The sequence below is a fragment of the Geotrypetes seraphini genome, chromosome 1 (genome assembly GCF_902459505.1).
Source record: "Geotrypetes seraphini chromosome 1, aGeoSer1.1, whole genome shotgun sequence".
NCBI classification, from domain to species: Eukaryota; Metazoa; Chordata; class Amphibia; order Gymnophiona; family Dermophiidae; genus Geotrypetes; species Geotrypetes seraphini.
The window spans coordinates 24,800,024-24,812,780 of NC_047084.1; positions in this window are offsets into that span (position 1 = coordinate 24,800,024).

A 12,757-nucleotide genomic window follows, 5' to 3' on the forward strand; every position below is an offset into this window, starting at 1 on the left:
CACTACTAGGCTCCCTTCTGGACACACCTTCTGGACACCTCAGCACAGGCAAAAAAAATGCTGATTATTCAACTAGATCTCACCACAGTATTTGACCTGGTAGTCCACGACATCCTGCTACAAATACTAGATACAATAGGAATCACAGGCAAAGTACACACATGGTTTCAAGGATTCCTACAATCCAGGACCTACAGAGAAAAGACAAAGAAAAAGAAGAACCTTGGTCCAACCCCTGTTGTGTACCCTAAGGATCCCCAACACTCTTCAATCTCTACATTGCATCCCTCAGCACCTGCCTAGACAAAATAGGCTTAACCTCCTATAGCTATACAGACGACATCACCATTCTCCTTCCTTTTGATCAGCCCATGCCCACCATGACAGACACACTACACACAACTCTAGAAACAGTGGCAACATGAATGAAAGAGCACAAACTAAAACTGAACCCAGACAAAAAAAAATTCATACTTCTAAAAAAAAAATAAAACCCCAACCATAACAAACCTAGTAATAAACTCAATCAAATACCCCATTCAACCCACTCTAAAACTTCTGGGAATGACGATAGACAGATGCTGCACCAGGCAACCACAAAACAACAAAACAATACAGAAATCATTCACGGTCATGAGAAACCTAAGGCAAGTTTGAAAATTCTTCAACAGAAAACAATTCCAGCTCATGGTCCAGTCCCTTGTCCTAGGTCTCCTTGACTACTGCAACATCCTGTATCTCCCTCTGCCCCGCAACAATGATAAAACAACTACAAACAGTACAAAACACAGCCCTGAGACTAATCTATTCACTAAGAAAACACAACCACATCACCAAGGCATACCTTGACTCACACTGGCTCCCAATTCAAGCAAGAATACTATTTAAATTCTACTGTCTATTATTTAAATAAAAAATGGTGACAGCCCAGCCTACTTGAACAACCGCCTAATTCAAACTACCACAACCAGACACAGGAGAACCCAGACACCATTCACATACCCTCCAATCAGAGATATCAAACGGAAAAAAACTGTACAATGGCCTTCTAGCCACACAGGCAGCAAAACTAGACCACCAACTCTCCAATCTACTAATCACAACCCTAGACTACAAAACTTTCAGAAAAGAAATAAAAACCCTGCTATTCAAGAAATCCATGAAGACTAACTAACACTGTATGAAACATTTCAATCCTCTGAAGCAACCCGCTCTACTCTATAACACCTCTGGACATGTCCAGAAATCTTCTTCTGTAATCCGCCTTGAACCAACAAGGTAATGGCAGAATAAAAATCACTAATATAATGTAATGTAATATTAGTGAACCATAGAGAGGAGGACCCAGGCCCATAATTTACTCTAACCACTACAATTATGGAGGAAAATGTGAGCTCCCCCCAAAAACTCTACTCTATTGTCAAATAGGTGCCATCTGCAGTCATAAGGACTATTGGGGTTGTAGCAGGTGGGTATAGTGAGTTTTGAGAGTGTTTTTTTTTGGGGGGGGGCTCACCATAACCTATTAGGGAGTTCTGGTGAGATGTTTATCTGGCATCCTTTTTGTGAAGTTCACAGTAGTGCCCTCTAAGGTGCCCCACTTCTCTGTTGCCATGTCTGGGTGGCCAGTCTATTACAGAACTGGCCACTCCCATGCCCAAATGGTCTTGTTCTGGGCGTTTGGACTTGGACAAAATTTTGTTCGAAAATGTGGTATAAAGATAGACGTTCTGATGGTCTGGGCGTCCCATTGGCCTGGATGTCCAGATAGAGGTTTAAAAAAAAAAAAAAAAATTCTAGACACTTGGTGGTTTGCCTTTTGAAAACAGGCATTTTTCTTACTGTCTAGTGCCAAACATCCAAATCGTACTTAGAAGTATGTTTTGAAAATGCCCCTCAAAGTTATAAGTTCAAGTAGGTCATCATTCGCTCAAGTGTTAGCAGTATCTTAAAGTTCAAGAAGATCTTGAAACTCAGAGGCAAATTTTGGGGAAAGTGCTTTTGAGGTAGGCAGTTTCAAAAACGACACTGCTATTTTCAAAGTAAAGAAGGCCAATTCAATTTGGAATTGAGCCCATTGAGATTTAATGAGTTTAAAAAGAAGATCCAGCTTTGCTCTTTGTAATTGAGTAAGGAATATACGTGCATCACCTCCTTCCTTACCCATAACAGTTTTATCAATGACTCTCCATCTCAAATCATTAACAGTGTGGTGATGTAGTCAATGGCTCACTAAGGTTGCTATTGCAGCTTCATTTAAGATCCTGAGCATATATTCATTTACACAGAGCTTAATAGACCTAGATGAACACTCCACATACTGCAACCTGCAGGGGCATTGGATGGCATATATCATGCAAGCAGTCTCACAGGATGTATTCTCCCATGCTATCAAAAAACACTGGCCTAAACCTACATCCCACTGAAGTCATTTGAATTGTCAAAGGACACCATCGACACTTAATGTGTCTTCTTAATTCTTCTTGCTGGTCACATGTGTGATACACATGTGTTAATGCTGCTAATTATACTTGGTTATGTTTCTAAAATAATAGTCAAGATGTGTTATACATATGGACAGTATATTAGTATTCAGCATTTTGTTTAGTATCAGTGCATAATATTCAAGATATGGAAAAGCTCAGCTACTTCCCTAAACAACAACAGATGGTGGTAGTCTTCAGAAACCCTTCCTTACAGAATAAAACGAAGTGTTCTGGCCATTCTGAACAAATTAAAATCATATGATTTCTAGGGATGTATTGTCATTTGAGAGGATGTGGGCTTTATCCCATGCTGATGCATGTCATTAAATGAAAACAAACAGAAAAAGCACATTTCCCCCTCTATTTCTAGAAGGTTGTGTGCCCAAATGTGCACCAAAAGTTAGACCGCTGTTCTTGTGGTCCTGTTTGGTTGCTTAGCTATGCGGACAACTGGCACTAAATGATGCTGGCACCAGCATAGCTGCCAGCTCCTTGCTAAAGGATGCCAAACACCCAGGGCTGTGGCATCACCGGCCCATAAGTTAAGCTACCCCATGACTTGAACACTACCCTCCACCTCCTCCCTCATCTGACACAGCTGCCCAGTCCTGACAGGGTGCAGCTTCTTAGGCCAGCTGTCATGAAGGAAGAGGCCCAGTGTCAGCGTTGGAGGAGAGGAGTGCACCATTTCTCTCCTCTGATGCTTCTGCTTCATAGCGATGCTGGCCTATGAAGTTGAATCTTGCTGGGACTGGGTGGGTGGGGGTGGGGGTGGAGGGATATGGCCCAAGGGACGGGAATTGGGCTAGGGCACCGTAATCTCTTGAGCTGGCCTCGCCTGCGGCACCCAATTATTCACCTTCCTCCATTGAGAAAAATGGCTGTTTAGCCCTACCCTCTGTTTTCTGTCTAATGACCAGTTCCTAATCCACAGCAGAACATGAAGAAGTTTGTCGAAAGCTTTCTGAAAATCTAGATATACTACATCAACCAGTACCACTGGCATCTACTCTGAAAATACTGGGAGTATTCTTAAAACAAAATTATCATTCCATCCTCATATATCATCAATAATCCAAAAGTACTTCTATAAACTACAATTAACTTGCTCAGTATGCAATTTCATTAAATAGGATGCATTAAAAACTCAGTTAATAGCCCTATATTTTACACATCTAGACTATCGCAGTCTATTATTTTGTGAACTTCCAATAAGGGAACTCTGGATCTTCAGTTAATACAAAATACAGTGATTCAGCCGCTATGGAACACATATGCGCACAACGAAAAACAACTCCTGATGCCAAATCCTCACAGGCAAGTACCTCACCTCGCATGGCATACAGCAGTTAAAGTGACAGCTTATACACAAAAAATCATCTTGTAGCATATGACATGACTAATTTTGCTGGATAGCTGGATATAAAGATTACTTCTTAAAACTCCAAGTTTCCAAGTTTATTTGAATTTACTATTCTGCTCCAGGGATCAAAAACCTTCTTGGCGGCTTACAATCTAAAAAGCCAAATAGCTATAGTAAATTACATCAAATTGTACAAAAAGTAAAAATATAATAAAATAAAGTTACACAAACTAAACAAATTAAAAACCATAATTAATACAGACTGACCACAAAATCTAATCTTCAGAAGTCTTTCCAGGATTCTCATAATGCTGAACTGCCATCTATTCTCGTAGATGTCAGAAAAAAGGAATGTTTTTTAGTTCAGATTTAAATTTATCTAGATTTCCTAACAATCTAATTGTTAACGGTATGCTATTCCAAAGTTGAGGACTCTTAATGAACGAAGTGGCACGGCCCCTGAGGAAAGTAAGCAGTGAAACGGCTGAGTAACCGTCGGGCTAACGTTACGTGCTTCTTCTAATATACAATTTTTTGGGATGCACACAACTGTTTGTCACACTGCTCATATCAGACCAATGATGAATAACCCACCCCAGCAATGGGCATGAAAGAAATTCGACTAATGTCCAGGGTGTATGAGGTCTGAGTAAATGGTATATATTGTATCAGTTTGTTCTCTTTGAGTTTGGAAACTTATGAGATTTTTTGAGTAAACTTAAAATTTTCACTTTCAGTTAGTTGGATTATCCAGATACTTCTTCCACAAACTTCTCTCTATACTCCAAAGAGAGCGTTATGCTCCCAGGATGAAATGTGCCTACATACACCCCCAGGACATGCCCTCCAGCTCCAAACAGCCCGGAAACAATCTTACTCCCATTTCCTATCAAGCCTCTGGAATAGCCTTCCTCCACACATCAGATCCCTTTAAGGACTCTTAAACTTCAGAAAAACTGTAAAAACCTACCTCTTGCCTAATCCTTCCCCTACCCTCTCTCTCTGTATTGCCTCAGCGGCATTCTCCATGGACTGCAGCATAAAGATTAGGCACTATGCCCATGCATTGAACAACAGGGTGATCAAATCATATGCCAGACTAGATAATTATTTATAGAACCTATGTGATCAGACTGTATCATGAATCCCCTTATTATACACCTTACCTGTACTACCAACTTGATTCTAAAGTGACCCTATCCAGGATTCCTCTAAAACTATGCAATATTTAGAGAACTTCTTTATCCAGTCTTGTAATTTCATAAATCAGCTTAGTTGTAACCCCTCACAGTTTTCAGAAAATAACCTTATATAACGATTTACTGTATGTATATGAATGCAATCTATATATTGTAACACTATGAATGTAAACCCATTCTGAGCTCTTTGGGAAGGACGGGAAATAAAACCAAATCAATCAATCAATCGATAGATAAATAAATAATTACCCTATTTATGCACAGATACAGTATTCCTGTGAGTGAAGTATAGGAGGGGCATGGAGGAAGTTGTGATGTACTGCATTTTTTTTTGCTACTTCAGCTTGTCTGCGGTGTTCTTTGCTCACATGTTTAAAGACAATAGACTGTTTTCAGTCCAATTATTTATATGTGAGGTTCCAAACCATTGGACCCCTGAGGAAGGCGTGTTCACCGAAACACGAATCTTGTAGGGTCCGGTTGGATTTTTATCACAGTATTTTTTATCATTGTACTTTTTTAATTGAATTTTCATGGTTTATCTCCAGAACATCTGTGTCCACAGTTTTTGTTTTCATCGGTGGATCTTTGCACCTGTATATTTTTGTGAGAGCACTGGTGATAGTTTTAGGAGTCCAATTTATAAAGGAATTTAGGTGTGCATGTGGCTCTATACAATAGACAATATAGGCACATTTAAAAAAATGTTTATTACCCTCTTATTGTGCAATAATTTTGTATAGCTAATTTGTTGCAGATATGATGTCAAACTTCTATCAATCCCCTACTCCTCCATTCCCTTCCATATTTCTTATTCCATGAGCCCATTTGTTGGATGGAAAAGATCATTTATCAGATGCCACTCTCTCCACTTCATAAATCATGTACAAGAAAAGCTATATTTCAAGCTAAACACCCCAAAGTAGTACCTGTCACTATGTTGATTTGTGAAAAGATTGTTTTAGAGATAAATCTTCATAACAACACGGAACACGTAGGATTATAAACCAAGAGATATCGGTTAAAGATTTCTTTGTACAAAATACCAGGCAGGCATCACTTTTGCAGATCATATATTCCTGAAATGTGTGAGGTTAGATTTTCGAAGCTGAAAATTAATTCAAGGGTATAGTTGGTGGGTGGTTTATGAGATACATGGACTTGCAGCCAAGTTGAATCTTTCATGTCTTTAACATTACAGTGGGGTTTCTGTACATCTTCCAGAAGCTGAGCATAAAAACAATATCCTGACTCTGGCATTCCTGCAGATTCAACTCTTGTATCATAACGAGCAGAGTCAATGGGTGTTACACATATGGGTCATATGATAGTGCTGCATACATTGCTAGAGAAATTTCTAGAGAACTTTAATTAAAAAAGAGATTATAATCATGAGAGGGAAGAGATCTGCCACTCAATTTCAAGTTGTCAATTGTCCAAGTTGGAGAGATGTAGCTACACAAATGCACTTCAGCAGATTTTTTTTTTTTAAGCATTTTCCACTGGGTTTTTTTTAACATTCTTTCTGTTTTTACTTTATTTTTTCTCACACATCATCTCTAGTCATATGTTTTTAGTATTTTCAGTTTTATTACTTCTTCCACATCCCTGAAATGCTGCTCCACATCAATTAAACAGTGGGCTCTGGATCAGGGAACTGCTTAAAGATATTGCCTGGAAAAGTCAGCCCAGCAAATTGGGATTCATCTTGTTCTCATCATTCGAGCTTGGAGAATGACTTGAGGTGAAGAAAAGGGGAAAGGAGTATGAGATAAAGACTTCAATTCTTGCATTAGTGCTCAGATTTGACAGTTTAAGCTTGGTAATGGATCCCAGTTTCAGATGCACTAGAGCCCAGAGGATCATTTGTCCTGCTAAATTGATCTTGAGATGACATGAGCTCCTATGAAGAAAACTCCTATCTTCAAAAGCCCTTTCAAGAAGTAAAACTACTTCCACTATAGTTCAATAAAGGAGTTTTAAAGAGCACTGCCAAAGACATTTGCATGTTCCCTGAGATCTTTGCAGTATCAAGTGTCTCAGCAGTGTGGATTAGGAGGGTCACCCAGAGGAAAGATCTCATATAAAGGTCTTCCCTTTGGGTGATGAATGTATTTCCTATTTATGGCTTCCTATGCTCCCCTCAGTGCAACTGGATCTTGGCATACTTAAGTCACTTCAGCATAAAAGGGAAATGGAATGGAATGGAAAAAGGATCCGAATGAAGAAAATAAGAAGAGACACAAGCACTGGCAAGTTAGATGCAAAGCTAAGAAAGGATATGAGGAGAAACTTGAAAAGAGGCAAAAATTCATAACAATTTTTTTAGGTACATCAGAAGCAGAAAACCTGTGAGGGAATCCGTGGGACAGTTGGATGATCAAGGAGCAAAAGGGGCACTCAGGGAGGATAAGGCCATAGCGGAAAGACTAAATGAATTCTTTGCTTCGGTCTTTATGGAAGAAGATGTAAGAGATATACTTGAACCGGAAATGGTTTTCGAGGGTGATAATGCAGAGGTACTGTAAGAAATCTCAGTGAATCTGGAAGATGTACTAAGCCAAATCAACAAGTTAAAAAGTGGTAAATCGCCTGGACCAGATGGTATACATCACAGGGTACTAAAAGAACTCAAACATGAAATTGTGCGAACAATTGAATTGATTTTTCACTCCATCAAAAATTACAAAGACTAGGGGACACTTGATGAAATTACAAGAAAATACTTTTAAAACCAATAGGAGGAAATATTTTTTTCACTCAGAGAATCGTTAAGCTCTGGAACGCATTGCCAGAAGTTGTGGTAAGAGTGGATAACGTAGCTGGTTTTAAGAAAGGTTTGGACAATTTCCTGGAGGAAAAGTCCATAGTCTGTTATTGAGAAAGACATGGGGGAAGCCACTGCTTGCCCTTAATCGGTAGCATGGAATATTGCTACTCCTTGAGTTTTGGCCAGGTACTAGTGATTTGGATTGGCCACCGTGAGAATGGGCTACTGGGCTTAATGGACCATTAGTCTGACCCAGTAAGGCTACTCTTATATTCTTTTTTTTTTTTAACTTTAATTTTTATTGAATTTAACATACTTTACAAGTATAACTACTTGGTTTAGAAATACAGAATCATGTTCCAAAAGAAAAACATCATTAAACATTAAAATAAAAATATATATGAAACTTAACTCTTCCTTAGACCTCAATTAGGAGGAGGAAAAAAGAAAAGATATTATAGGGAGTAATATTACAATAATACGAAGAAAAAGGTAAAGACTTAAACGCTACAACCCGGCATTTCCTTTAAGCTACACTCCCTCCACTAGATAAACCCTTGAAATCTAAAAAGGAACGTAGATGATCTGGTGTAAAGAACACATATTTCAGACCCCTAAACTTAATAACACATTTGTATGGATAAGCTAGCAAAAAAGTAGCACCTAGCTTCCTTGTCTCTTCTCTCATGCCCAAAAACATTTTTTGTCTTTCCTGGGTTATTCTAGTTATATCATGGTATAACCATAAGCATTGACCACAAAAAAGTGATCCAGACTTTTTAAAGAATAACCTCATAACTGCATTAAGATCTTGTTCAAAGATAAAGTTAACAATTAAAGTTCCTCTTTCTTTAACTTCCATAGATGATTCCTCTAATATTGCCGTAAGATTTTGCAAGTCTTTATCAGAGACCAAGTTCTCACCCTTAGGTATATCAGGATTTATTTTTGAAATAGGTAAAAAGTATACTTTATTTAGGGGTGGAATCTGATCTTGCGGAAAATTCAAACATTCTACCAGGAATTTTTTCAAAATCTCAATAGGTGATATTGCTGAAATCCTTGGGCAATTTAGGATTCTCAGGTTCAATCTTCTGTTAAAGTTCTCAATCATTTCTATTTTATGGGCAGTAGAATTTTGTTCTTTAACAATAGTAGTAATTGAATTTTTCAATGAAGCTGACTCAGTTTGTATTTTGTCCTTGCACTCTTGCTTAACTTTTAGCAAACTATCAGAAAAGTTATCCATTTTCTTAACCATTACCTCAATATCTGAGGCAGTCTTCTCCACCTTCACATCCAGTCTCTTGATAGCCTCTAGAAGTGTCTCTAGTGTCACTGCTGGTGTGCTTGTTGGTACTCCTTCTCCTTCAGCCACCCTTCCACCCAGCGTTTCTGCTAAGGCAGTAGCTCCTCCCATTGCCTGCTCCGGGGTCTCCTGCTCCTCTCCCTCGGGGTCAAGCTCAACACTCTGTGCCTCTGCTGGACATGGAGGCGCAGAGAGATGCGGTGGAGACAGTGATATCATCAGGTCCAGAGACCCAAGTGCTCCCTCACTCAGGTCCAACGCGGAACTCTCCCGCCGCGGGGATATCCGGGCGTCGGCTGGGCTCAGCGGCTGTAGAAACCGCTGAATCGTTTGTTGGGCCGGAGACGATGTGAGCAGCGATAATTGACCTGCCCTCACACTCCCCTTCCTCTTCCTATGAGGCATTCCAAAAGTGTAAGTATCTAGTTCAAATAATTGAAAAGTTGAAGAAAAACGCTAAGCCTTCCGAGCACAGCTAGATAGCATCCGACATCTTGGATTTCTCATTCCTTAATCCTACTCTTATATTCTTATGTGCTGTTTGTGATCTATAACCTGTCACTAAAATCATCTGTAGTACCTGAAGATTAAAGGTTGGCCAATGTTACGCTAATTTTTAAAAAGGGTCCAGGGGAGATCTGGGAAATTACAGACTGGTAAGCCTGACTTTAGTGCTGGGAAAAATGGTGGAAACAATTATGAAAAATAAAATTATGGAATACGTACACAAACATGATTTAAAAGGTTCAGCTGAAGGAGATCTTGCCTCACCAATTTGCTTGACTTCTATGAAGATGTTAATAAAGGTGAACCGGTTGATGTAGTATATGTAGATTTTCAGAAAGCTCCTCATGAGAGGCTCCTGAGAAAATTAAAGAGTCATGGGATAGGTGTCAAAGTTCAGTTGTGGATTAGGAATTGGTTATCAGATAGAAAACAGAGGGTTTGGTTAAATGGTCATTTTTCTCAATGGAGGAGAGTAAACAGTGGAGTGCCTCAGGGATCTGTACTGGGATCTGGAAATTAGAATGACGAGTGAGGTGATTAAATTTGCAGATGACACTAAACCGATAACAGTTGTTAAAACTCATATGGATTGTGAAAAATTGCAGGCAGACCTTAGGAAACTGGAAGACCGGGCGTCCAAGTGGCAGATGAAATTTATTGTGGACAAATGCAAAGTGATGCACATTGGGAAGAATAACCTGAATCACAGTTTCTGGATGCTGGGGTCCACCTTGGGATTAAAGCCCAAGAAAAGGATCTGGGTGTCATCGTAGACAATACGATGAAACCTTTCACCCAATGTGTTGTGGTGGCAACAAAAAAGTAAATGGGATGCAAGGAATTATTTAAAAAGGGATGGTTAACAAAACTAAGAACGTTATAATACCCCTTTATCGCTCCCTGGTGCCACCTCATCTGGAGTATTGCGTTCAATTCTGGTTTTCTTATCTCAAGTACTAGAAAAGGTTCAAAGAAGAGCAACAAAGATGATAAAGAGAATGGAATTCCTCTTGTATGAGGAAAGACTAAAAAAGTTAGGGCTTTTCAGCATGAAAAAGAAAAAGCTGAGGGGAGATATGATTGAAGTCTACAAAATCCTGAGTGGATTAGAACGGGTACAAGTGGATCTATTTTTCACTCCTTCAAAAATTATAAAGACTAGGGACACTCGATGAAGTTACAGGGAAATACTTTTAAAACCTATAGGAGGAAATATTTTTTCACTCAGAGAATAGTTAAACTCTGGAACACATTGCCAGAGGTTGTGGTAAGAGTGGATAGTGTTGCTGGTTTTAAGAAAGGTTTGGACAATTTCCTGGAGGAAAAGTCCATAGTCTGTTATTGAGATAGACATGGGGGTTTGGCCAGGTATTGGGGTACTGGATTGGCCAACATGAGAATGGGCTACTAGGCTTGATGGACCATTGGTCTGACCCAGTATGGCTATTCTTATATTCTTATGGGTGCTTCTTTTAGGTGCCCTGATGCCGTGAAATGAGAACCTATTCTATTTGATACTGTTGATCACCGCCTGCTCCATGATACGCTGCCCTCAGGGTTCTTCTCTCTCTTGCCAACTCCAGACTCCATCCTTTCTGTCTTGCTGCACTGTATGCCTGGAACAAACTGCCCGAATACCTAAGGCGGGCTCCATCTCTGGTGGTGATCAAGTCCAAGTTAAAAGCTCATCTCTTTGAGATTGCTTTCAACTCCTAACTCTTCTCACCTTGAGCTCTGCATCCCCAACCCTCTATGTCATATCTGTCTGTCCAAATTAGATTGTAATCTCTTCCAAGAAGGGACTGTATAATATCAAAATATACAGCGCTGCATATGCCCTTCAGCACTATAGAAATATTAAATAGTAGTTGTAGTATTCTATAATGGCATGTAGGTGCTCAGATTCGTTTAAGGAATGGAAAAGGTCAAAAACGGACGATAATTGGAAAAAGCACAAATAGCATCAAAGCAGGTGCCATAAGGCAATAAGAGGGGCCAAAAGAGACTACGAGGAAGTGGAAGGGCCTATAACTGAACTGCTTCAACTGATAGCCAATCTGTCGATCAACTAGGGAAGGGTTCCAGAAGACTGGAAGGTGGCGAATGTTCACCGATCTTCAAGAAAGGTTCGAGGGGTGATCTGGGAAACTACAGACCGGTGACTCTGGCCTCGGTACCGGGAAAGATGGTAGAGGTGCTGATAAAGGCCCGCATCATTGAGCACCCTGACGGACATGATCTGATGAGGACCAGCCAGCATGGCTTCATCAGAGAAAGATCTTGCTTGGCGAACTTGCTACACTTCTTCGAGGGAGTAAACAGGCAGATAGACAAGAGTGACTCGGTCAACATTGTATATCTGGATTTTCAGAAGGCGTTCGACAAGGTTCCGCATGAACGACTATTTTGAAAAATTGCGAACCATGGAATCGAGGGTGAAATACTCACGTGTATTAAAAATTGGCTGGTGGATAGGAAACAGAGAATGGGGGTAAATGGACAATATTTGGACTGGAAAAGCGTCACCAGTGGAGTGCTGCAGGGCTTGGTGCTTGGACCCGTGCTCTTCAACATATTTATAAATGATCTGGAAATTGGTATGACAAGTGAGGTGATTAAATTTGCAGACAATACAAAGTTATTCAGAGTAGTGAAGATGTGAGAGGATTGCGAACATCTGCAACGTGATATAAACACGCTCGAGAAATGGGCCACAACATGGCAGATGAGGTTCAACATGGATAAGTGTAAAATGATGCATGTCAATAACAAAAATCTTATACACAAATACAGGATGTCCGGCACAGTACTTGGAGAGACCTCCCCCCCCCCCCCAGGAAAGAGACTTGGGAGTACTGGTCGACAAATTGATGAAGCTGTCTGCGCAATATGCGGCGGCAGAGAAAAGTGTGAACAGAATGCTAGGAATGATTAAGAAGGAGATCACGAACAGATCGGAGAATGTTATCATGCCACTGTACCGGGCCATGGTACGCCCTCACCTGGAATACTGCATCCAGCACTGGTCGCTGTACATGAAGAAAGACACGCAGCTCCTGATTGGTGAGGCCCGACTTTAGTACAGGAAGAGGCAGTCGTAGCATACCGCGAGTGATTTCTTTC